At 39.3% G+C, this 24,043-nt stretch overlaps 1 protein-coding gene across 2 annotated transcripts in view; it reads right to left on the bottom strand.

Moving 5' to 3' along the window:
* The window catches only part of SCG5 (secretogranin V), a 74,948-nt gene that overhangs the window by 35,136 nt on the left and 15,769 nt on the right, over window positions 1-24,043 (bottom strand). The gene's annotated exons all lie outside the window — the stretch shown is intronic.

Genomic DNA, 24,043 nt, shown 5'->3' with positions numbered 1-24,043 from the left:
AAGAAGGAAGGAAGGAAAGAAGGAAGGAAGGAAGGAAGGAAGGAAGGAAGGAAGGAAGAAGCATTTATTAAGAGCCTAATATGTGCTAGGCACTATGTTAGCACTTTACAAATATTATCTCACTATCCTTACAACAACCCTGGGAGGCAGGTATAATTATTATTCTCATTTTGCAGTTGATGAAACTGAAAAAAAGACAGGTTAAGTGACTTGCCCAGGGTCACACAGCCAATAAACATCTGAAGTTCACATTTGAATTTAGATCTTCCTGATTCTAGATCCAATGCTCTGTGTGCTATAGCACCACCTAGCTGCCTCTCTATGAAAGAAATAGAGAAAGTCACTGAGAAGTGGCACTGATGCTTTTTTAAAAAGCATCAATTTTTGAAAAATCTTTAAACATTCTCTCTCTGCTATTTAGTACCTCTGTGACCTTAAGCACATCACTTCAAATCTCTGGCATCAGTTTCTTCACTTGTAAAATGTGAGAGGGAGGTTGGATTAGATGATATCTAAAGTTCCTTCCAATTCTGAAATTTATGAATCTATGAAATGTTTAAATGGCTGTCACATGGAAGAGAAATTAGCCTTATTCTGACTGGGTCCAGATGGGGAAAGTAGAACCAATGAATAGAAAATACAGAGGAAAATATTTTGGTTCAATATATCAGGAAGAATGTGCTAACAAAACCAGCCAAAAATATAATGAACTGACTTTCAGATAGTTCATTAGAGGTGTTCAAGTAGAGATTACATGGGCAAATGTAGGGGATGTTAATAGAGAAGATTTATGTAGCAGGAAATGAGTTGGACTACCTGACCTCTAGGGTCCCTTTCGACTGTGACATTCTATGATTTTACAGCACTAAATCGAAAAACAACCTTCCTTTTATATCTGCACAGGTCTTTACCCGATTACTTATGGTTTCTGGAGATTGTTAAGAAAAGGAGAAATACCCATCTCTCTGGAGATGGCCTGAGATAGTCCAGAGGCAGGGTGATTGTTAGGATAACATATGAACTCACTTTCAAACCTGGGTTTCTATGGTCAAATGCCTCTTGTGATTTTTAGTAGTGTCTCAGTATTGCCACAACAACAAAATTACCTATCTACTGACCATAGGAGGCAATCTACATCGATTAACTACAGAAAAGCATGCCAAGTGGCAATATTCACTTCACTGACTCCCAGGTAAATGGTTCTCTTTCAGCACTGGGAAATAGGGATCAGAAACTAGACTGGGGAATTGGGCACCTTGGATAACAGAGGTAAAGGATGTGGAAGAGCAAGAAGGCAGGGCAGACCTGGATACCCAAAGTCATGTCATGCCAATGAAAACAAGTCAGAAGTTAAACAGATAAATGAGAACCAGGTGGACCATTTTTGTTAGGGTTGTTGAGTGGATATTCAGGAGTCCAAGTGGATGGTTAAGATCCAAAAGAACCACATAAGCTGAAAGGGAGGACAATAGGCTGGATCAGATGCCTACCACCAATAGCAAGAGAGAGAACTTGGTAACTCAGTCAGGTCTAGACCTCCAGCTCTGATAATATAGCTGGTTTCGAGAAACTGCTCCTCTTTATCCATCTCTTCCACCATATACAGCAATAGCCTTAAGGCTAGTAACAGTCTCAGATAATTTGAATGATGCCACTCAGCTGATGGAAGAGAAACTTGTGGAGGGGTGAGAAGCTGAAGAAGGGGAAGACTTAAGAGAATTTTTTTAAAAAATTAGACCTGTTATTTCACTGATAGAATTTCCAATAAGAAAAACATCTCTCTGCAATGTAATAAATATCTACTCTGCAACTTATGTTCTTTGAGAGGTGCCTAGGGTACTGAAAAGTTAAATGTTTCACACAAGGTTCCACAGCCAGGAGGTGTTAGAGGCAGGATGTAAACCCAGATCTTCCTGATTCTGGATCCAGCTTACTTCCAATATACCTTATTGCCTCTTTTAAGAGAGAATTCAGAAGAAATCTAGGTTGCTTTGCCAACTCCTGGACCAAATAAGGAATGTTCCACTGGATGGAAAACTTCTCTTGAGGTATCTAAGGGAGAAAATACATAGAAATTTGTAGTCATCATATCTGAACCTCTTCTTGGATGACATGACTTCTCTTGGAGACAAGGGAGTAGCATGGTCCTGCTCTCTGGGCAAAGTTTTGTGAGACCAAGGTCAGTAGCCTCCAGGAAAGGAAGCCCATTCAGCAGGGATGCAAAGAAAAACTGTGCCTCCTTCCAGTTAGGGAGACCCTACAGGCATTCCCCTCTGCAGACACCCAGGGAAAGAAAAAAGATTTGCTTTAGGAAAAAAATTGGCATTGCCACTAAGAGTTGCCTGATACCACCTGCTGGGAGCTGCCTAGATCTGACTAAAAGAAGCTATTTTAGAGATCAATGTCTAAAATTTTACAATGCCCTAGGGAATGACTGGAGGTTCCTGTTGGGAGCTCATGGCCTAAGACTCACACTGCACAGGTGTTTGGGAGAACTGGTTGATCATTCGAGGTGGCCTTCATCTTCCAAGAACTTTGTTGGGAATTCTACTTTTTTTCCTTCCATCTTTCAATAAAACTTTCTTTTTTTAACTTTGCGAACTGCATGCTTGCCAAGGGAGTTGGCATTAGCACACTGGGCAGCATCAGTAATTTTCCAGATTGGGATGTGTTATGTGTGTGTGTGTCTGTGTGTGAGTAAGGGAGAGACAGACAGAGAGAGACAGAGAGACAGAGAGAGAGATTACCCAAAGTGAACCTGAGTTCTTTGTATTGTGAGAGCCCTCTGATACAAGAGTTACAATGTGATTCCCAGCTATCTAGGAATCAGTCCTAGTGCAGCTATGCCGAACCTGATGCCAAGGAGTGCTTAATTGACAACACCTAACTAAAGTAAAGGGCGTATGGTCTAGAAGAATGAGTAAGGTCTGGCAGGCATATCATAACTGCTGTAAGAGATTAGAGGAACAAAGGGACCAGGAATAATACTCTGATACCAGCTGGTAGCTGCAGATTAGAACCACGGAGAGACTCGTCCATTCTGTTTGACAGTTTAGGACTATGATCCTGCCTCCTGAGGCATGGTGGTACAACAGAAAGCACACTGACTTTGGAGTCAGAGGACTTAGGTTCAAATCTGACCTCTGATATTTACTACCTGTATGACCCAGGGCAAGTCACAACCTCCCTTGGCCTTAGATTCCATAAAAAGCATAAAAAGAGGGCACTGGACTAGAATGCCTCTGAGGTCTGTTCTAGATCTATGATCTTGTGATTCCTGTGCTCTGGGATGGAGAACATTCTCTACAAAGGAAAAAAAAAAGAAGCACAAAGTTGGCACTTTCCTAATTTGAAAAGAGAATATATCGGGGAGTAACAGAAAGGAAAATGAGCCCAGGTAATCAACAAATGGAGACTCATATCTAGTTTGAACCATACATGAGCAAGAATATCCTCTCTATTGTACCCACAACTAATCACCCAAGATCTGCTTTGTAACCTTTAGTAAAAAAAGAACCATTTTTTCTTAAGGCAGCCTATTCCACTTCTGGATAACACTGGTGGTAAGAAAGTTATTCCTTATGTTGAGCCAGAATTTGCCTGCCTTGCACTGGCTAATTATTGCTACCAGTTCTGCCTACTAAAGCCAAAGGGAAAATTCTAATCCCCTTTCCATTTGACATCCCTTCAAATACTTTGAGACTGACTTCTCTCCTCCAGGCTAAATATCTCTAAATATGCCAAATTCCTTCCACCAATGCTTGCAAGGCATCATCTCTACACTATAGAGCTACGACTCTACATCATATCATTTGCTCTCCCCTGGACCTATTGAATGATTAATAAAAGCTGGCCATACTACAGGTATGATAGGATAGACTGAGGCTAATCACAACTCAGAATGGCTGCAAAGTAAACATATTGAGTTTCCTACGCAACATTCACTTTGGGCTGGCTAGCAGATAGGACAGCTTTTTATGACTGGTAAATGTTTTATGTTTTGTAACTTTTTTTACAGGATCCTATACAATCCAACCCTTATATATTGTTAAGTACAGAAGAAAGTGATAATATTTTAATATTTAATATTTTAAAGCTGCAGATATATAGATATACAGACATGTATGTACGTATACCTTGGGGGTATGTGTTGGGAAGGGCGGAAAGGGGGAAGGGATTGAGAGGAAAGAGGGAGAAGGAGAGGAGAGGGAAAGAGGAAGAGAGAGAGATATAGAAAGACAAGGATGAGAGGATTTTTTAATGGGATTAGTGTTAGCACAGCAAGGAAGGTAGTGCAGCTAATCTATAGGGGAGAAAAGTCAGCAACTGCAGCCACTACCCTTGAAGGGTACACTAACCTTTTATTGAAACTAGAGTTTCCTGAAGCCGTAAGAAGCAGTAGAATTTGCATTGTTGGTGTTTGGAAGATGACTATCATCATAGAATATTTCCTGTGCCAAACACTGTAGTGGTTTTAGAAAGAAGTGAGGCAGGTGGGAGTAGTAGGAGTTTGGGAGCTGGATATCCCTGAGTGTTTTGTCTTTGGTGTCTTTGGGAGTATTTCTCCTGTATGTTCCCCTGGAGGGGTCTTCTTGTGTGGTGAACTATGAAGACAAGCTGTCCTAGGGTTTGTGCACAGTGAGCACCAAAAGGGCTTGCTATGATGGATCTGTGTTACAAAATCAGGAAAGACTATTTCTGATAGTGCCTTCTGAACTCCTTCCTCCTCTTTAGGGAGTTCTGAGCCCCTGATAATGAGGATAATGAGGATATAATGATGATTAGCATGTAATTATTACTTATTTTTATAGGGAATTTTTAAAATATATTTAATGGTTCATACAAGATATCAAGAGGGAAACTTGAAAATTTTAATTAAAACCATGCCTGCTGCTCTTCTACATATTTGTTTATTTCTTCCTAGGATTGATTTGTTAAGAGCTTTGGAATTACCGGGGGGAAAGCTTTTGGGGCTGTTTGAAACCCATGATTCAAAACAGGGAGAGACACTTGGGTGATGGAGTTGGCTATGACATCAGAGATACTCAGTCACTCTTCATACCATTAGCTTAAAGTCATCGGCTCTGCCCTTCATGGAGATGCTGAGAAACTTTTCCTAGGTTTTTAATCCCCCTTATCCTTTAAGCTTTTTACAAGACTCATTCTGAGTGAAGGTAAAACTAATATTAAAAACAAAATCATTTTCTGATGGTAGTGAGAACCCCCAACCCCTTCCCTACCAAATGGAAGGGAGATTTTGTTTAGGGACAAGCCAAAATGGTTCTACTAAGAGACTGACAAGTTCATGGTTCTCGGGTTGTTTCTTTTCCACAAGAATTCAACAAAATTAAATATACTTATAAAGACAAAATGAAAAAAGGAGTAAATCTAATTCTTTAATACAAAACGTTCAGTCTAGCATTTTAGAAGCTTCCACAGACTCCCAACCACCTTTCTAGTCTTATTTTATATTGCTTCCCTTCATGGACTTTCCATTACAATCAAACTGGCCTGCTACATGTTCCTGGTATATAACATTCCATCTCTTGCCTACTTGTCTTTGTACAAATGGCCTCTGTTAAGGGGTTCCCTTGAACATGTCTTTTTGAGCTGCCATATTTTCCACAAACACTGGACCCACAGCATGCAGGAAGCTCTGAATGTGTCCAGGATGAAGCTCCCCCTGAGCTTACACAGTTTGTTTGTTGCACCCCAAGCTGGACTCCCTGTGCATCCTTGAGAAGCAAGACAGGCACCAGTCAGTCTATACCAGGCTGGGATAAGGATTGTGCAGCTGGGGTCCTTTGCAGATAAGCAGACCCTCCTATCTTCCTAGTTTAGCAGTTTCCAAGGGAAAAGACTGAGGCTCCTCCTCTTAGGAAGTTCGTCTTTTTCCACCTTTGCTGCACTGTTCCCCCTCCCATGTCAAGTTCCTTCCTGGTATCCATTCCTACCTTTGTCCTGCTATTATAAAAATGCAAACTTCTGTAATGACTGGGAACCCTTTGGGTTCTAAGTGCATGATCATTTCGTTTTCACATAAGTCTCCTGACACTGTGATTGCCTATTGACACCTCTCATGTCTGGAATGTACTCTGTCCTTACCTCTGCCTCTTGGAATCCCTAACTTCCTTCAAAATACAGCAGAAGTACTGCCTTCCATTCAAGGCCTTTAATTAGACGCCATGGCACAAGGTATAGAATGCTGAACTCTGAATCAGGAAGATCTGGGTTCAAATCCTGCCCTAGATACTTATTAGCTATGTAATTCTACTTGACAATTTCCCCTCTGTTCTACCTCCTCAGTTTTCTCATTTGTAAAATGGAGATAGTGATTGCACCTACATCACAGAGCTGTTATAAAGATCAAATAAGGAAATACATGTAAAGGGCTATGTAAACCTGAAAGTCCAAAAAAAAATCAAACTCTGTTGGAGCAATTTCTTTCTTGAAATTCCTTTGTACAAGCTTTTAAATACTTAGTATCTGTGTGTGTGTATATGTCACATCCTTCTAATAAAATGGAGGCTCTTTGAGGACCAGGACTGCTTTTGTATCCTTAGTACCTATGGCATACACCTATTAGGCACTCAATAGACATGTGTTGAATTGAATCAAATGGAGCGGCACTGAATCCTAATATAGGCACTCTAATAAATGCTATGATCAGAAAGCTGATAATGATCCACCGAAATAGAAATCACCATATGTAGATTTGTTGGTGTTGTTGCTATTGTAGATAGATATAATACATAAAATACGTAAGCATATACATATGTGTGTATATGTCTATCTAAAACATTTCAGTAGAACTAGGGCACATATTTGGAGGGAAAGTAATTGTCTGAATTGAAGGCAAGTAACTGATGGCCCAATACACTGGTAATTTCTTCTAATTCAGGGGTTTGGGATTGAGAGACCATTCATACAATAACATTTTCCCTTATGTTTACAGTTTTCCGCTAGTTTCACATATACTTTCAGAATGAATCATCACAGTAACCCCAGGAGGTAAGCAAGATAGGTATTGTATTATAATCTCCATTTTACAATTGAGGGTACTGTGGCTCAGAGAGTTTAAATATCTTGCCAAAGGGTCAAACAGTCAGCCAGTAAGTGGCAGATCCAGACTAGAAGGTAGAACAGTTGGCTCCTAATCCAGGGCTCTTATAACTATACTAGGATGCTTCATGATAATATTGAATTTAAGGTCCTTTCTAGCTCCAGCTCTATGGTCCTATGACCTGGACCTTTCATCTAGGACACTTTTGAGCATCATCTCATTTGTCCCCACTCTAACCTAGTGGGTAATGGAAACATCCACCTCCCACTGAGGACCAATAATAGGAAAAGACCTGTCTAAAGTCTAACTGTGACCCCTAGATAGAGCCTGAGCTCCCTTAAGCAGGGCTGGCTAGCCCTGGGCAAGACTATAAAACCAGCTATTTCTCCCTTCAGTACCCTTGAAAGAAACGTACTCCCTCTGCGCATCCCCTCCCAGATCTTCAGTGGCCTGATATTAATCCTGTTAGGTCACATGATCAGCCAAAGATGGTATCCTATGTTTCCAGAGTCTTTCCTTCCATCAAAACTTATCAACACTGTATTTCAGCTCTCTGCCATGTGACATTACATAGTAGCATATTTTAACTAAACAGGCACATTCCTTCTCATGTGTTAACTAACAGATGTGATTATTCCTCCTGCTTAACTCAAAGCTTTAACCTGGCTAAAATTCACTTCTTTAAAAAGCCTATAAGGAATGATAAAAACTTCAGACACAGGATAAGGGAGAGGTTTTTGATGAGATGAATGGTTCAATATCCCTCAATGGCACCATGTAGACAGCAGCCTACTGTGCCTATATCTGAGGCCAATCTGGCCTTTTGCATGCTTACACCCCGTTATTAAACCAACCTTGGCGCTGCTTTAGCAAAGTCCAACTTGGGAGGCAGTAGGGAAAAACAAACCACTTCCTCACTCTTGTTAACATTTCATCCCTCTCACTACCATCACATCAAGAACACTAAGAAAGCAGCAGCCTAGGCACGGGGTAGTGCCAGGTATTTTAGGAAGCTAGTGAAATGGATACAACTTTGAATACAATGTCATTACAAGGAAATACCTGGATGAATCATTAAGAGACAAATATTTCTGAGGCAAGGAATCCGTGGGGGAAACTCCTCTCTCCCAGGGCTTTGCTCTCTTTTCTCCATATTTCAACTTGACATAAAAGAAAACTTTCTGACAATTGGAACCATTCAAAATTAGTCCTGCCTCAAAAGACAGGAGAATCTCTTTCTTTTCTTTTTTTTTAAATTTAATTAATTTTTTGTTACATTTTAAAGTTCTGGACTATCTCTCTCTCCCCACCCCATGCTACAAAAGGCCACCATTTGACACAAATACATACACATACATATATGTGCACATACATACACACATACATATATGTGTATGTAAAACCTTACTATGCATACTTCTATTTATCCATTCTTTCTCTGAAGGTGGATAGCATCTTATTTCACAAGTCTTTTGCAGTTGATTTGAGTATTTGTAATACTCAGAATAACTTAGTCGTTCACAGTTATTCTTCGCACAATTATTGCTATTACTGCATACAACATTCTCTTGGTTCTGCTCATTTCACTCTTCATTATTTCCTTCAAGTCTTATGATGTTTTTTTTTCTAAAATCAACCTGCTAATCATTTCTTACAGCACAGGAGCATTTCATTACAATCATATACTATAACTTGTCTAGTCATTCCCCAACTGATGGGTGTCCCCTCAATTTCCAGTTCTTTGCCACTACAAAGAAAGTGCTATAAATATTTTAAAACATAGGATATTTTCCTTTTTCCCTGATCACCTGGGGATGATTTTTTTTTAGGCAATTGGGGTTAAGTGACTTGCTCAGGGTCATACAACTATTTCATGTCAAGTGTCTGTTCTGAGGCCAGATTTGAACTCAGGTTCTCCTGACTCCAGGGCCTGTGCTCTATCCACTGTGCCACCTAGCTGCCCCCTTTTCTTTTCTTTTTTTTAACTATTGCATTCCATTTTTTATTCCCTTCAGAAACAGAACATTTTTGACAAAATTTGCTTTTACAAGTATGCCATATAGTTTTATTAATTCCTACCAAGTTAAAATGCCACCATAAATACAAAAAAAGAGACAGACATAAAATGGTCATTTAGAAGCTTTGAAGGGAGTAGTAAGGAAAAAAACGAAAATATAGTCTTTACACACTATTTACACATTCAGGGGAAAACCAAATAGTGATACTGCTGGTCAAAGGGTATACACAGTTTTATAACTCTTTGGGCATAAAGGAAATCCCTATCAATGGAGGTCTTCAAATTCAGATTATATTACTACCTGTCAGAGATATTGTAATATGTCCTAAAAGGTCCCTTTCAATTCTGGGATTTGACATATGAATTAGCTATGGGAATGAGAAAGCCATTTGTTACATGGCCCTCAGTTTCCTTATATGTAAAATGAGGATAGATTAAACTGCATGCCTCAAGGTCTAATGAGAACCCTTTGTATACCTTAAGCACTAAATAAATGTAAGTTGCTAATTTTCCTGTCAACTAGACTAATGGACTAGATGAACTCTAACATCCTTTCTAGCTTTTAGAATTAAAAAACAAAACAAAACAAAATACGATAGCATGGTGGAAAGAGAATTTGGATGGAAACTAGGGAATCTCATGGTAATGACAACACTTCTTGCCAGAATCAGTCAACCAGAACTAGGTGTGAACAAGGACTGGATACCTCCTTGAATCAAAGACATTTCAATTACGCTACAGGAAGATGGTTCCGCTGGGGTGAGGGACTTAGTAACACCTTGTGAGACCTACATACTACCAGACAGTTAGTTCAGAACCTGAAATATTTGAGTGTCTAACAAAGGAGAAGAGAAAGAAATAAAAAGCCATCACTTGGACTTAAGAGGTAGAAGTGCATTTCAGCTGTGGTCTAGGTCTCCTCCCACTTCCAGCTGGAGGACCCTTCAAGCTTCAAAAGACCCAAAGATTTTAGATTTCCCTCCTTACCACTTACCATCAATATCCTAGAAGTATCCCAGCACTGGCTGGTCAAAGTGTCTGCATTGGGAGTCAAGGGCCACACCGGATATGACGAGGAAATAGATTCAAAGGTCTACAAAGATTCCAACAGAAAAACTATATCATATTTAAAGGAAACATCTTAAGAACTCCAGCTAAAAGATTTTCAGGAGCTATGAGTTATTCCTTTGCCATGTGTTCTTTCTAAAGCCTGAATCTGCTTTACCTTGGATTCTATATATAGTTATGGAAGAGTATGTCACAGATTTTGGGGGAAGGACATTTCCTACCAACTGTTTTTGTTATGTACTACCTTTGTAAAAACAAAAAACAAAATAAAACCTTTTTCTAAAAGCAAATTACATCTGGCTAATTGATAACAACTGATAATCATGGCAAGAAGCACAACAGTGATGCTCATAAGCTATAGCCTTAGAAAATAACTCCAACTCCTTAGGGCTACCCCTGGACTCTGAAAAGTGACCTAAAGCCACCTTCTGGGCATCTGACTAAGTCAGGGTTGAGAGAGAACCCAGGGTTTATATGTGCTATGTTGTTGTTAAGTTGTTTTTCTGTCTGACTCTCTGTGATTCCATTTGGAGTTTTCTTGGCAGAGATACTGGAGTGGTTTACCATTTCCTTCTCCAGCTCATTTTATAGATAAGGAACTAAGGCAAACAGGATTAAATGACTTGTCCAGGGTCACACAGCTAAAAGTGTCTGAGAACAGATTCGAACTTAGAAAGATGTCTTTCTGGTTCAAAGCTCGGTGCTCTATCCGGTGTGCCATTTAGCCGCTCCATGTGCTTCATGGTGTAAAAGAATAGAAAATATACTGGATGTAGAGTAAGACAAGCTACTACTTAATAACTATTACCTCGGGCAAGTGCTGAGCCTCTGTTGCCCAATTCTTAAAACCAGGTGGGGTTGGACTAGATATTCCCTCTGGTCCCGTTGGCTCTCACATTCTGAGTTCTAGTCTCCAACCTGTCACCAACTATTCATGTGACATTAGTCAAATCACTTAACTTTTCTAAGTTTTCAATTTCTCCACCAGTAAAATGAAGTAGATGTAGTACTCTATGATAATTTTTATCCCTAACATTCACTTGTTATTTTATTCTAATGCATTGGCTTTTGTATAGTGATATGTATTTTTCAGAGAAGGGCAGCTGGCGCAGTGAATAGAGTGCTGGCCCTGGAGTCAGGAAGACTCTTCTTGCTGAGTTCAAATCTGGGTTCAGACACCTTCTAGCTGTGTGACCCTGGGCAAGTCACTTTACCCTATTTGCCTCAGTTTCTTCATCTGTCAAATGAGCTAGAGAAGGAAATGGCAAACCACTCCAGTATCTTTGCCAAGAAAACCCCAGAGTCACGAAGAGTTGGACAACTGAAAAACGACTGAACAGTAGTGTATTTTTCAGAGCACTGTCACAGACATTTCCTCATTGCATCTTTACTACAACTCAGTAGAAGCAGGTAGGACAGTATTATTTCCATTTTACAGATGAGAAAACAGATGCAGATAAGCACCACTTGCCTAAAGACCACATCCAGTCTATGGTAAAGCCAGAACTAGAATTCCAGTCCTTTGACTTCAATTCCAATGCTGTTTTTCCTACTACACATATGGACACAGCACCTATGTGACAAATACTTGCCAGCTGTATGTTAAAGAAAGTCCTTGGTTTTTGCTACCCACAGATATATGTTATTGTCCTTCAGATTCAAAGGTGACACACTGACAATGATCAGAGCCTAAGTATGCAAATGTGACAGAAACAATCAAAACATAATCCCTTCCTTACTTTTCACACAAGAGCTGTTGTATGGTTCAAAGCTAAAGAAATTTTGCACAGAATATGTCAGCAAACTGTGGTTCCTTAGGCAAGAATTCTTCTCCCAACCATATTCAGAGATGGCAGTCCTCTTCCCATCCCTCCTTGACTATACCCTAGAATGATCATCTGTCACTTATTTTCCAGCCACTGGTAGCAGTGCTGTGCCCTTTGAGATTATCTATTTATCTATCTTCATGAAAGGAGCAGTGTTTGCCAGCATATACAACTACAGTCAGCAAGCAGTGCTAAGTAAGGACCCACAATTAGCAAAAGTCCATAGTACCCATGAGCAACTAAGTGGTGCAGTGCATGAAGTGCCAGGCCTGGAGTCAGGAAGACTCATCTTCCTGAGGTCAAATTTGGCCTCAGACTTAACTTCCTAGCTATGTGACCCTGGAGAAGTTACTTAACCCTGTTTGCTTCAGTTTCTTCATCTGTCAAATGAGCTAGAGAAGAAAATGGCAAACCACTCCAGTATCTTTGCCAAGAAAACCCCAAATGGGGTTATGAAAAATTAGACACGCCTGAAATGTCTGAACAACATGCTAGCCACTGGGAATGGCTGGTATTTATAGTCTGAGCCCCTGCCCAAGTTAAAAACATACATACCCACCTTAGTAATATCATGTACGGTACATGTCTTCTCACTACCCATGCTGAGTTTACTCTACCCTTTCTCCTCCAGTAGGCTCCCATATTCCCTAGCTCTTAGTTATCAAGTTGTCAGGGGCCAACAGTGCCATTTGATGATGCAATCAATGTCTCTTCCACATTATTGCCTTCTTTTTCCCTGACATGTGGTCATCTGGCTCTACCCTGTTTTATGTTGTTATATATTAAGCACCTATTGTACACTAGCAGTTGATAGAGATACAAAGCTTAGAAAATCCTTCCCATAAGCATGTTGACACAACCACCATGCCAGAAAGATGATAGGATGGCTCCCACGGGCTTTAGCAGGTACTAAAAGCTGACTGTTCTGATAACGCCAAGGGAAATTTCAACTTGGAGTAAGAGGGAATCCTCTACATAACAGTAAAGGATTAGACACAAAGATGACTAAAATACACAAATATTACTTGATACTTGCATTAGAGAATTGAAGAACAAAGCATTGCATGAAGTCTTAGAGGAAAAGCTACATAAATATCACTAACAATAACAGTAAGCATTTATATGACATTTTTATGTTTTCCTTTTTGTTTCTCAGTCATTTCTACCGGCAATTTCTCAAGAAGATCAGGTTGTGTGGCATTATTCCCATTCCTCATACTGGGTCACTGAGTCCCAGAGAGTTTGCCTATCTTGTCCCAGGTTACAGGCCAGGTTTGAGGGAAGTCAGGATTGGTATAGATAAGCTACGTTTGGGACATCATCATAGGTCCTGCTGTAACTACAGACCTGGAGATCTCTAAGTTGACCACTCTCTTAAAATGCAGGGAGTCTGCCTGTCCCTAGACCAGACCCCTAGGCACCTAGGCACAAAAAAACAAAGGCACTTAAAAGGCTCCTGTGTGTTATATATAAACATATATAAGCCTAGTTAAATGGAAGCTAACTGTCAAACACTCTACTTAACACATACACACAGAAATCCTTCTAATATGATTATAAAGCATCATCACTGTCAGGACGACTGCTCAGTATTATTTTTTCCCTTCTTTCAGAAACAAAGACAATAGCACCTTTATTACTGCCATATTTTTGCACACTTCAGTGACCAGCTACTATTCAGCGTCTGAATGGCCCTCAACAAATGGTCCTTCTTATTATCCACTGTAGATTAAAATTAAAAAGAGGTGGGGGAGAAGAGAAAGAAATTCAATAGTTAGGTTCGACAGGCAAATATCTTATGCTCATTTTCAGCAAAAGATTTGTCCCAGTTCTCCTATCTATTGCTGATATTTGGGAATGAAATGTTGGTCACTCACCTTAAGAGACAAATAAGCCTTGTGGATACGTTATCATCAATAATCATCAAAAATCACCAGAAAAATGGCAGACTGCCCCTTACAGGCTTCAACTGGTCTAGCAATCAGGTAGCTATATCAGTGATGATCTCTATGAAAAGGTCCATAACAAGGATGGCGTCAACAGAGTACCAAAGGAAAACCACCAGTGGAAAGATAGCCTTAATACTGACTAGAATCAGAAAGTCTTACTACACTAAGGTCATTTTGACCTCACAGTAAGCATCATTCCTTTATCTGGGCCAAGCCAAATCTGTTCATATGATTGGCTTTGTTCTTTTCAGAATCATCTAGTAAATAACTTCCCTTCTTACCTGATTCTCCCCAACTATGATTTCCCCTCTATGGTTAATTCCAAATATTCTGAATCCTGTAGGTACCCATTTATGTACATGCTATCTCCCTCCATATGAATGTGAACTTTTTAAGGTCAGGGGCTACTTTTTAATTTTTCTTTGTATTTCCCAGAGCAGTGCCTGGCATGTAGTATATACTTAATAAATGCCTGCTGGCTGACTGATTGAATGACACCCTTGAATCAGTGTCTCGAGCACCTGCCACTCAGTAAAGCACCATATCAAGCAACAAGGCCAGAGTACAAAAATTTGGCACTCAAGGATTCAGAAGAGTCTCCCTCTGGCTTCTGACTGTCAGACTAGTATGGCCAGCACGGAGTCATGGAAGCTACACCCAACTCAATCACTGCTGTATCCTTGCTGAATATCCTTTCTCTACCATGGGAAGCTCCTTTTCATTAACTGTGGTCTACTAGTGACTGCTTCATTCCAATTGCAAACCTCAAGCACTAGACAAACCAGAGTTGAGATGATACTGGATAATACAAGACAATAGCTAGTCTAAAAATACTTCAAATTAATTTTGAAATCACGTCAGAGAAACATATTCAGACACTAAGACATTACTGCTCAATGTCTAACCTCCTTACTCAGCCATACGCTGCCAGTACAATCCCTGCTTCAGGAAAAGGCCTTCAGTTAATCTACATGATTGATAAAAATATGAATTATACACTTTATAGCACTTTAAGGTTTACAAAGCTCTTCCTTCATAATATCCCTGTCATGCTGGTAGTGTGATTATCATTATCTAGCGCCGTTTTACAGATAAAGAAGCTAAGGCTATAAGATTTGAGAAAGATATCCAAAGTCACACAACTAGTGAGTGATAGGAAGTGGGTTGTTGTTTTTTTTTTTTTTAGCACTGTACTGAGATTACAGAATTGAATAAAAGCAAGAATTCATTTATAGGAAGCACAGGATAGAATCTATCTTGACAATGCTCTCAAGTACCTTGCTCTTAAGGACATCTTCTACCTGGGAGTGGCAGCTTCTTGGAGTCACACATGAGAGTTGGGCGAGAGGTGGACACCAAAGGTGGATGAACAGCCCTCAGAAGGCCTTGGCAAGCCCTCATTCAAGAGGTGCTAGTCCTCCTTGAACACCCTATACACCCTGTGACAAGAGTATGATGTAGGTACATAAGAATTGTCCCCATTTTACACATGAGCAAAAAGATACAGAGATAGTAAGTGACTGGACTAGTATGACCCACCCAGTTGATGGCTAAGTGGGCACTTGAACTGAGGTCTCCTGACTCCCAGGCTCTCTACACTACTACACAATGCTATTTAGTGCCTTGGTGCATCCATTGGCATCTCCCCTGTGCACTCCCTCCTTCTCATACTAGATTCTCAAGGAACATCACAGCTAAGGGGCAAGGATCACTTTATAACTCTGGGGCTAAGCTTGTGGTCTTCTAAACCCCTTCAGCCTGCTCCAATAACTTTCTTCCTGAACTATGGAACCCAAGGCATTTGTACCAATTTGCTCCAAGAGGGAAATGTGTCAACGTATTTCCTGATGAACAAATCTCCCTTTAAAACATCACTTAGACAAATCTATACATGGTTTTCCACCAGTCCTAGGGTTACATTGTTACTGGACCAAACACAGAAGAATTATACCAATCTAAGTAGATGGAAGGGAGCTGGTTCTAGAGCAGTCAGCTGTCCAAATCCCACATTATCTTGCTCTCATCCTACACACAAATTCAGACAGCTTTGGTATACACTTCCTTCTCATTTCCACCTGTTTAAATCCTTCCTTTCTCCTTTTTCTTCTAGAATCAGTACAGGTATCAACTTTTTTGATTCCTCCCAGTTGAAAGTGATCTTTTTCTTTAATGCTTGTCAAAATACTTTATCTCATTTGTACATTTACCTTGCACTGTATTTATTCACCTCCAGGTTAACCCCTCCCCATTAGACTGTAAACTCACTGAGAAAAGAAAGTATGCCATTTTTTAAATCAAATACCCACCACTTACCAGAGAGTTTTGCATGTAATAGAAGCCCAATCAATGCCTGTCAAATCAACGAACACTTAAAGAATATGCTCTATGTGAGTGGTTCGGGGGAATACGGAATAGTATTCATTCCAGGCTGACTTGCTGTAACTAATAATAACAGCTAATATTTCTATAGCATTTTAAGGTTTCCAATGCACTTTACATATGTTATGTTACGGAATCCTCATTTCAAGCCAATGAAGTAGATGTTATTATTATCCCCATTTAACAAATTAGAAAACTGAGGTTGAGAGTAGTTTAGTAAGTTGCCCAGGGTCACACAGCTAGTAAGTATCTGAGGTAGGATTTGAACTTAAGTCTTCCTTACTCTCATCCAGTATGTCAAGCAGCTACTTAGCATGATTCTAATTGGCTCCCTCCAGGGTCAAAAGAGAGAATAGAAAAAATGGGGGCCGGGTTAGGATGAAGGAAAATACAGTTAGTTTTCCACAACGACTACTATGGAAGGGTTTTGCCTGACTACACAAGTATAACCTGTATCGAGTTGCTTGCCTTCTCAATGAGGGTGGATGAGGAGGGAGGAAGGGAGAAAATTTGGAACCCAAAGTTTTAAAAATAAATGTTAAAAATTGTTTTCACATGCAACTGGGAAATAAGATATACAGGTAATGGGGTATTGAAATTTATCCTGCCTTAAAGGAAAATAGAAAGGGAAGCAGATAATAGAAGGGGTGGGGGGAGATAGAAGGGAGGGCAGAATAAGGGAAGGGGTATTCAGAATGCACGCTGTCTTAGGGTGGAGGGAGGGACGAGATGGGGAGAAAAGTTGGAACTCAAAATCTTGCGGAAGTGAATGTTGAAAACTAAAAATAAATAAATAAATTCTAATTGGCTCCCTCTCATGTCAAATTGAATAGGTTCAGGGGATACAAACTACACTATTATCCTTCTTTAATACTTCAAAAGATCTGTGACCTACACAGGTGTTAATTCTAAGCAGTATCATCTCACAAAATAGTGAAGAACAATGAATTGGAGCATGTAGAAAGTTTGGCACGATACCCAAGATGAAACTGGAAGGAGAAAGACAAACAGACAAAAAATGGAACAGATCTGTCATCATATCTATAACAAATTATTTTCATCATCACTGATCATGGAACCACAGCATTTGACCTCTAACTCTAACTCCAACTTCTTTCATTGACATTAAAGAAGATGAAGGCAAGAATACAAGTTTCAGCACAGCAAGAATGCCCAAAAGAAACTTCTTGTTGGCAACACAATTTTGAAAGAACTAAAGTATCATTTTTTAAGATATCTGAAAGCATGGAAGGTACCAAATGACCTGGGGGAAGGAGGAGGTATCACAAATGGGATTATTTTTATAGAGCATTTAAGTCATTAATAACTAATGACCCAAATGCCTGCTTTTTCATCTTTATAAAAATCTTTGTGAGAATGATCTATATTCTATCAAAAGTATCTTGATGAAAATATGAGATGGGTACAGGCAGGTTTTTTTCAAACACTCAACCTATACTGACTATCGGAAACATAATGGACCAAAATTTGTCTAAGGAACATAAGATCCCACTGTTTGCTACTTGTTGATTGTGCAGAAAAAACCTGGAAACTCTAGATCAAAATGCAACATCAAAGGCGCTCCTCTAATAAGGTCCCATGAATTTCGATCATAAAAGATGCCTTGGCAGATGCAGAGAGATAACTTTGTTCAGTGGTCCTTTGAATAGCAATATCAACCAAAGGATAAAACAAGGATTTGTATGCCCACCAAAGGTATCTGCCACTGTCATGTTCACTGTTTTAAATGAAGACGCTTCTGTTTTAGTGCAGATAGAGATCTTACTACTCCTGATGCTGGGTTTTGCTGATATTTAGAAAAGGCTTTAGCTTTGTCCTTTCTAAACTTGTTGCTACCTTCCAATCATCTCACCCCCACATCCCATCCCCCCACACATAACACACACTGGTTTTATGGAAAAATCCATTCTGAGTTCCAAACCATTTAGAAATGGATTTTTGGAACACAACCCATTTGTAAGCCGGAGTCCTCTTATATTCACCTGTATTCATTGTTGGAGATTATCTTGGAAAACATGGGCTTCCTGACTCAGCCCTATTGCCCAACTAGCCCCTCAGCTGGGAGTGAAATCAGAGTTGGGCACAGAGGATCTGAGCCTGAGTTAAATTGTGTCTGACTGCATTCCAAAATGAATGGGGGAGTATCTATTGTTTTATATTATTCACATTTAACTTTCTCCTTGATTTGAATATCCGGGATGTATCCCTTTAGAAAGGAGTTCACTTGGCGACCAAGGAACTAAAATTATTTTTACTACTCTATTAAAATATTACGAATAAAAACAGTGTTTATACAAAATGTTCCTATTTTGACAATTATTTCTCCAGGACAGTGATTTCCACACTTAATTATATCACAAAAATTTGGTGCTTGAAATTCTGGACAGGGGTTCATGATATATGTATGCAATACTCCAAAGATAAAGTGTTAGAAATTTTAGGGCAAAAAAAAAAGGAAAGAAAAAACTTAAGCCCTTTTCACATTTTAAAAATGGCACACATAAAAGTTTTAAATAGAAGTAGAACTTCATATTAAATGGTTTTTTTTTTTTTGGTGGGGGGGATATTGCTAACATTGAAATTTTCTCCCAGAACTCCTTTCTGAATCATTTGGAATACCAGGTTTCTGGGGAACAAGGTCTGGGAAACAATGTTCCAATATAAAAGTTTCATATGGTTATTCCAATTTCCCCAACAGATCACTGAGGACCAGAAAAATTGCCTCACTTATCACAGGCCAAGGGGTAGTCAAGTTATAGGGCCTTCTATACCTACTTTCTCCCTAAATTATCTAGATCAAAACCCCTTTTCCCAGAAGTACTTCTCATACATGCTAATGCTACTACAGAGGAATAAATATAATTCACTGATTCATTTAGGAATTATTGCTGCTTGCCAATGAATTACTCCAAAAGGCAGAGCCAAGTGTCTTCAAGAGTCTAGATATGAGGGAATTACCAAAGTAGACCAACTCTGCTTACTTCACAATTTTGCTAGCATCCATCTTAAGAGCTCACATTAGTGTATAACCAACAAGCATGGGCACTTAATGATATGGCAAAAAATGAAAGTTATCACTTCCATGTTAATATCAAGTCATTTTTCTTAAAACACACAGGTCCTAGTGACAATTATGTCACTCCCAGAACCTGATTTTCTCTTTCTCATCCACACATATTTTTTCTGGGTGCTCAGAAGTACAATGGTACTTGGGCTTCAAGTATAAAATGGACAACTCATAGGGCAGCTAGGTGGCACAGTGGATAGAGCACTGACCCTGGAGTCAGGAGGACCTGAGTTCAAATCCAACCTCAGACACTTGACAATTACTACCTGTGTGACTCTGGGCAAGTCACTTAACCCCACTGCCTAGCCAGAAAAAAAAAAAAAAGAGCAACTCACATGAGTCTTCCTATTGTCTGACCAGAATCATGAGACTTTAGAGGTCATCTTGTCCAATTCCTTCATTTTACAGGTAAGAAAATGGAAGCTCTGAAAAGTGGAATGACTTTGCCCAAGGTTATACAGCTAGTAAAGGACAGAACCAGGATTTCATGAACCCGAGTCTTCTGGCTCCATATCCAATTTTCTATCATACTAAATTTCACTCATTTATATACTGATTCACTCAGCCACAATTTATGAATCTGCCACTATTACGCTATGGAATTATGCTAGGTGCTGGACCCATAAAGAGGGGAAAAGATGATGTAATTCTTGCCCTCGAGGAATTTGAAATCTACTAGGACAGTATTTCTTAATGTGGGACTCATGGGTAGATTTCAGGAAGTTCATAAACTTGAGAAGGGGGGATTACATTTTAATTTTCACTAATCTCTAAGTGAAATTTAGTTATTTCTTTTGATTATGGATATTTAAAAAAACATTATTATATTCTGAGAATGGGTCCAGAGGTTTTACCAAACTGCCAAAGGGAAGAGGGAGGTATGTGACACAAAAAAAGATTAAGAACCCCAGTACTAAATGGAAAGAAGGAAGGAGATATACATGCAAATAAGTATGATACAAGGTAGGTGGAAGATAGCATAGGGACAAGAGAAATCCAAACAGAGAGTTGTATGAAAATCTGAGGAAGAAAAGATCACTTTCAGCCAGGGAGATCAGGGCAGTCATCATAAAGTCAGTGAGTGACAGCTGAATTGAGCCTTGAAGAAAGATGAATTTTCATAGGGTGGATACAAGGAAGGAGTGTATTCCTAGCACAGGGAATGAACTACATGAATACACAGGGCTGGATGAGAATAGGTTAAAAAAAGAAAAAGATTTTATTTTGGCTGGAACACACAGTAAGACATGTGAAATAAGACTAGAAAGACAGGTTGGGGCAATTCACAGTTGTTACACATTCCACTTAATTTTTAGTCTTAGTTTTCTTTTCTATCACAAAAGAAAATTTGAGAGAAGACTAATTGCATTCACAAAATTCTCTTCAGCCTATTTTCTGTGGACAATTCCTAATTTTATTCTAAGTTCATGCTTAAATTGGGCAACGAGGTGCCACAGGGGATAGAACACTGGGCTTGGAATCAAAAAGACTCATCTTCATGAGATCAAATCTGGCTGTGTGACCCGGGCAAGTCACTTAACCCTGTTTGCCTTAGTTCCTTATCTATAAAATGAGCTGGAGAAGGAAATGGCAAACCACTCCAGTATCTTTGCCAAGAAAACCCCAAAATGGAGTCACAAAGAGCTAAATTTTAGTAATAATGTAAGCAGAAAAAATAGTACATCTCCCAGGCTTTGGAAGAAGAATTTCGTTTTCTTATACAATATCAAGTTGAATAGTTATGCAGATGAAAAATGTAAAAATCACCACTGTTATGTACTTAAAATAATCCTAAGGAAACAGTCCCAGATCATACATGTGAGCTGATACATAACATGGGGGAAGGAAGGATGAAGGTCTTTCATTCTTGTACTCCTCGTTTAGCTCTAAGGAAGCAGTTTGCTGCGGTCCAGAGTGACCATGGCACATCTGGAAAAGTCTCTGAGCTCAGTGCCAGAGCAAAGGATGGACAGCTAATTGGAGGGACACGTACAGAATGAGCCCAGGGTGGCCTAAGGACTGAACAATATCTATTTCCATGTCAACTGTAAAATCTACGAGCCAGCCCTATTAGATCCCAGGGTTTACCAGACCGGAGATGACCTGGAAATAGGGTGAATCTTCTGGTCCTCTAAAAACAAAAACCAACAGCACCCTGAGGCTTCGCAGACACCCGGAGGGCCTCCAAATGTATGGTTCCTGGTTATGGTTCATTTTGCCGCAGCTTTTCCTTCTTACTTGCAAATAAGATGCAGCTGCTGCCCTCTTGTGGTGAAATTGAGAATTGCAGCTCCTTCTTTGTGAGCTCCAAATGGCTTATGTCATTTTCTGAATGACTTCTCATAATGTAAGGGAGACTATAATGTAAGGTTTACCATAAATTTGTGTCATCCACCTTCTATCGGGCCCTCACTGACAACTAAGTGGTACAGAGGATAGGGAGTCAGATGTAGAGTTAGGAAGACCTGAGTTCAAATCTTGTCTCAGACACTTAGTTGTACAATCCTGGGCAAGTTACTTAACCTCTCTGTGCTTCAGTTTCCTCATCTTAAAACCGGGACAATAATAGCACCTACCTCACAGCACCTACCTACTGAAAAAATCGTGGTATATGAATGTCATGTAATATTACTGCATTATAAGGAATAAATAAAACGCACTATAAGAGCAGCTAGGTGGCACAGTGGACAGAGTACTGGATAGTGTAAGGATCAAATGGATTAACATACATGAAATGTTTTGAAAATTTTAAAGTTCCTATATAATGCTAGTTATTATTATTATGAGGTAACCAGACGATAAGAATGTTGGTTTTCCTGTTGCTAAGTCGGTTTTCAGTCAGATATGACTTTTCACAACCCCATTTGGGGTTTTGTTGGCAAAGATAATGGAATGGATTCCCATTTCCTTCTCCAGATCATTTACAGATGAGGAAACTAAGGCAAACAGGGTTAAATGACTTGCCCAGGGTCACACAGCTAGTGAATGTCTGAGGCCAGATTTGAACTCAGGAAGACGAGTCTTCCTGATTCCAGATGTGGTGCTCTATCCACTGCGTCACTTAGCTGCCCCAAGAGTGCTGGACCTGGAGTCAAAATTGAGTTCAAAACCATCCTGAGACTCTCACTAGCTCAGAGACCTTAAGTCACTTAATTTCTATCTGCTTCTGTTTTGTCACTAGTAAAATGGAAATAATAATATCACATACCTTCCAGGATAAAATGAACGAAATATTTACAATGTTTGTAAACCTTAAAGTGTTATATAAATGCTATATAGTACCTACTTATCTCCACTTCATAGAATCCCTCTCTTCCTTCAAGACATTGCTGAAAACCTTTGACATGGTCTTTCCAGATTCTAGTACCACTACCCCTCCCTCTCTAACTACCTTATATTAAACTACTTTGTATTCATTCTTTTAATATTTTTCTATATGTATTCATATATATATGCACTTGTTGTCTCTCTTACTAGAATATAAGCTCCATCCTATAAGAAGATAAAGTCAAAATGGGTACATGGTTTAGACATAAAGACTGATACTATAAGCAAACTAGAAGAGCAAGGAATAGTTTACCTATCAGATCTATGGAGAAGGGAAGAATTTATGACCAAACAAGAGATAGAGAACGTTATAAAATGCAAAATGGATGATTTTGATTACATTAAATTTAAAAGGTTTTGCACAAACAAAGCCAATACAGTCAAAATTAGAAGGGCAGCAGAAAGCTGGGAAACAATTTTTATAGCCAGTGTCTGTGACAAAGGCCTCAATGATAGAGAACTGAGTCAAATTTATAGAAGAATAGAAGTCATATTCCAATTGATAAATGGCCAAAGGATATGAATAGGCAGTTTTCAGATGAAGAAATTAAAGCTATCTATAGTCATATGAAAAAATGCTCTAAATCACTATTGATTAGAGAAATGCAAATCAAAATGACTCTGAGGTACCACATCACACCTATCAGATTGACTAACATGACAAAACAGGAAAATAATAAATGTTGGAGAAGATGTGGGAAAATTGGAATGCATTGTTGGTGGAGTTGTGAACTGATACCGTCATTCTGGAGAGCAATTTGGAACTATGCCCAAAGAGCTATAAAATTGTGCATATCCTTTGTCTTAGCAGTACCACTTCTAGGACTGTATCCCAAAGAGATCATAAAAATGGGAAAAGGACTCACATGCACAAAAATATTTATAGCAGCTCTTTTTGTGGTAGCAAAGAATTGGAAATTGAGGGGATGCCCATCAATTGGGGAATGGCTGAACAAGTTGTGGTATATGAATGGTACTATTGTGCTATAAGAAATGATAAGCAGGCAGATTTCAGAAAAACCTGGAAAGACTTAATATGAACTGATGCTGAGTGAATTGAGCAGAACCAGGAGAACATTGTACACAGTAACAACCATGTTGTGCGATGACTGACTAATAGACTTGACTCTTCTCAGCAATGCAAGGATCTAAGACAACTCCAAAAGACTCACGATGGAAAATACTATCCACATCCAGAGAAAGAACTTTAGAGCTTGAATGCAGATCGAAGCATACTATTTGCTCTCCTTTTCTTTTGTTCTTTTATTTTATTTCTTCTTTCTCATCATTCCTCTCATTAGTTCTAATTCTTCTTTACATCATGAC

This window comes from Vombatus ursinus, unplaced genomic scaffold (assembly GCF_900497805.2).
Source record: "Vombatus ursinus unplaced genomic scaffold, bare-nosed wombat genome assembly UNPS02014794.1, whole genome shotgun sequence".
Taxonomy (NCBI): Eukaryota; Metazoa; Chordata; class Mammalia; order Diprotodontia; family Vombatidae; genus Vombatus; species Vombatus ursinus.
This window is presented reverse-complemented; position numbering and strand designations above follow the sequence as displayed.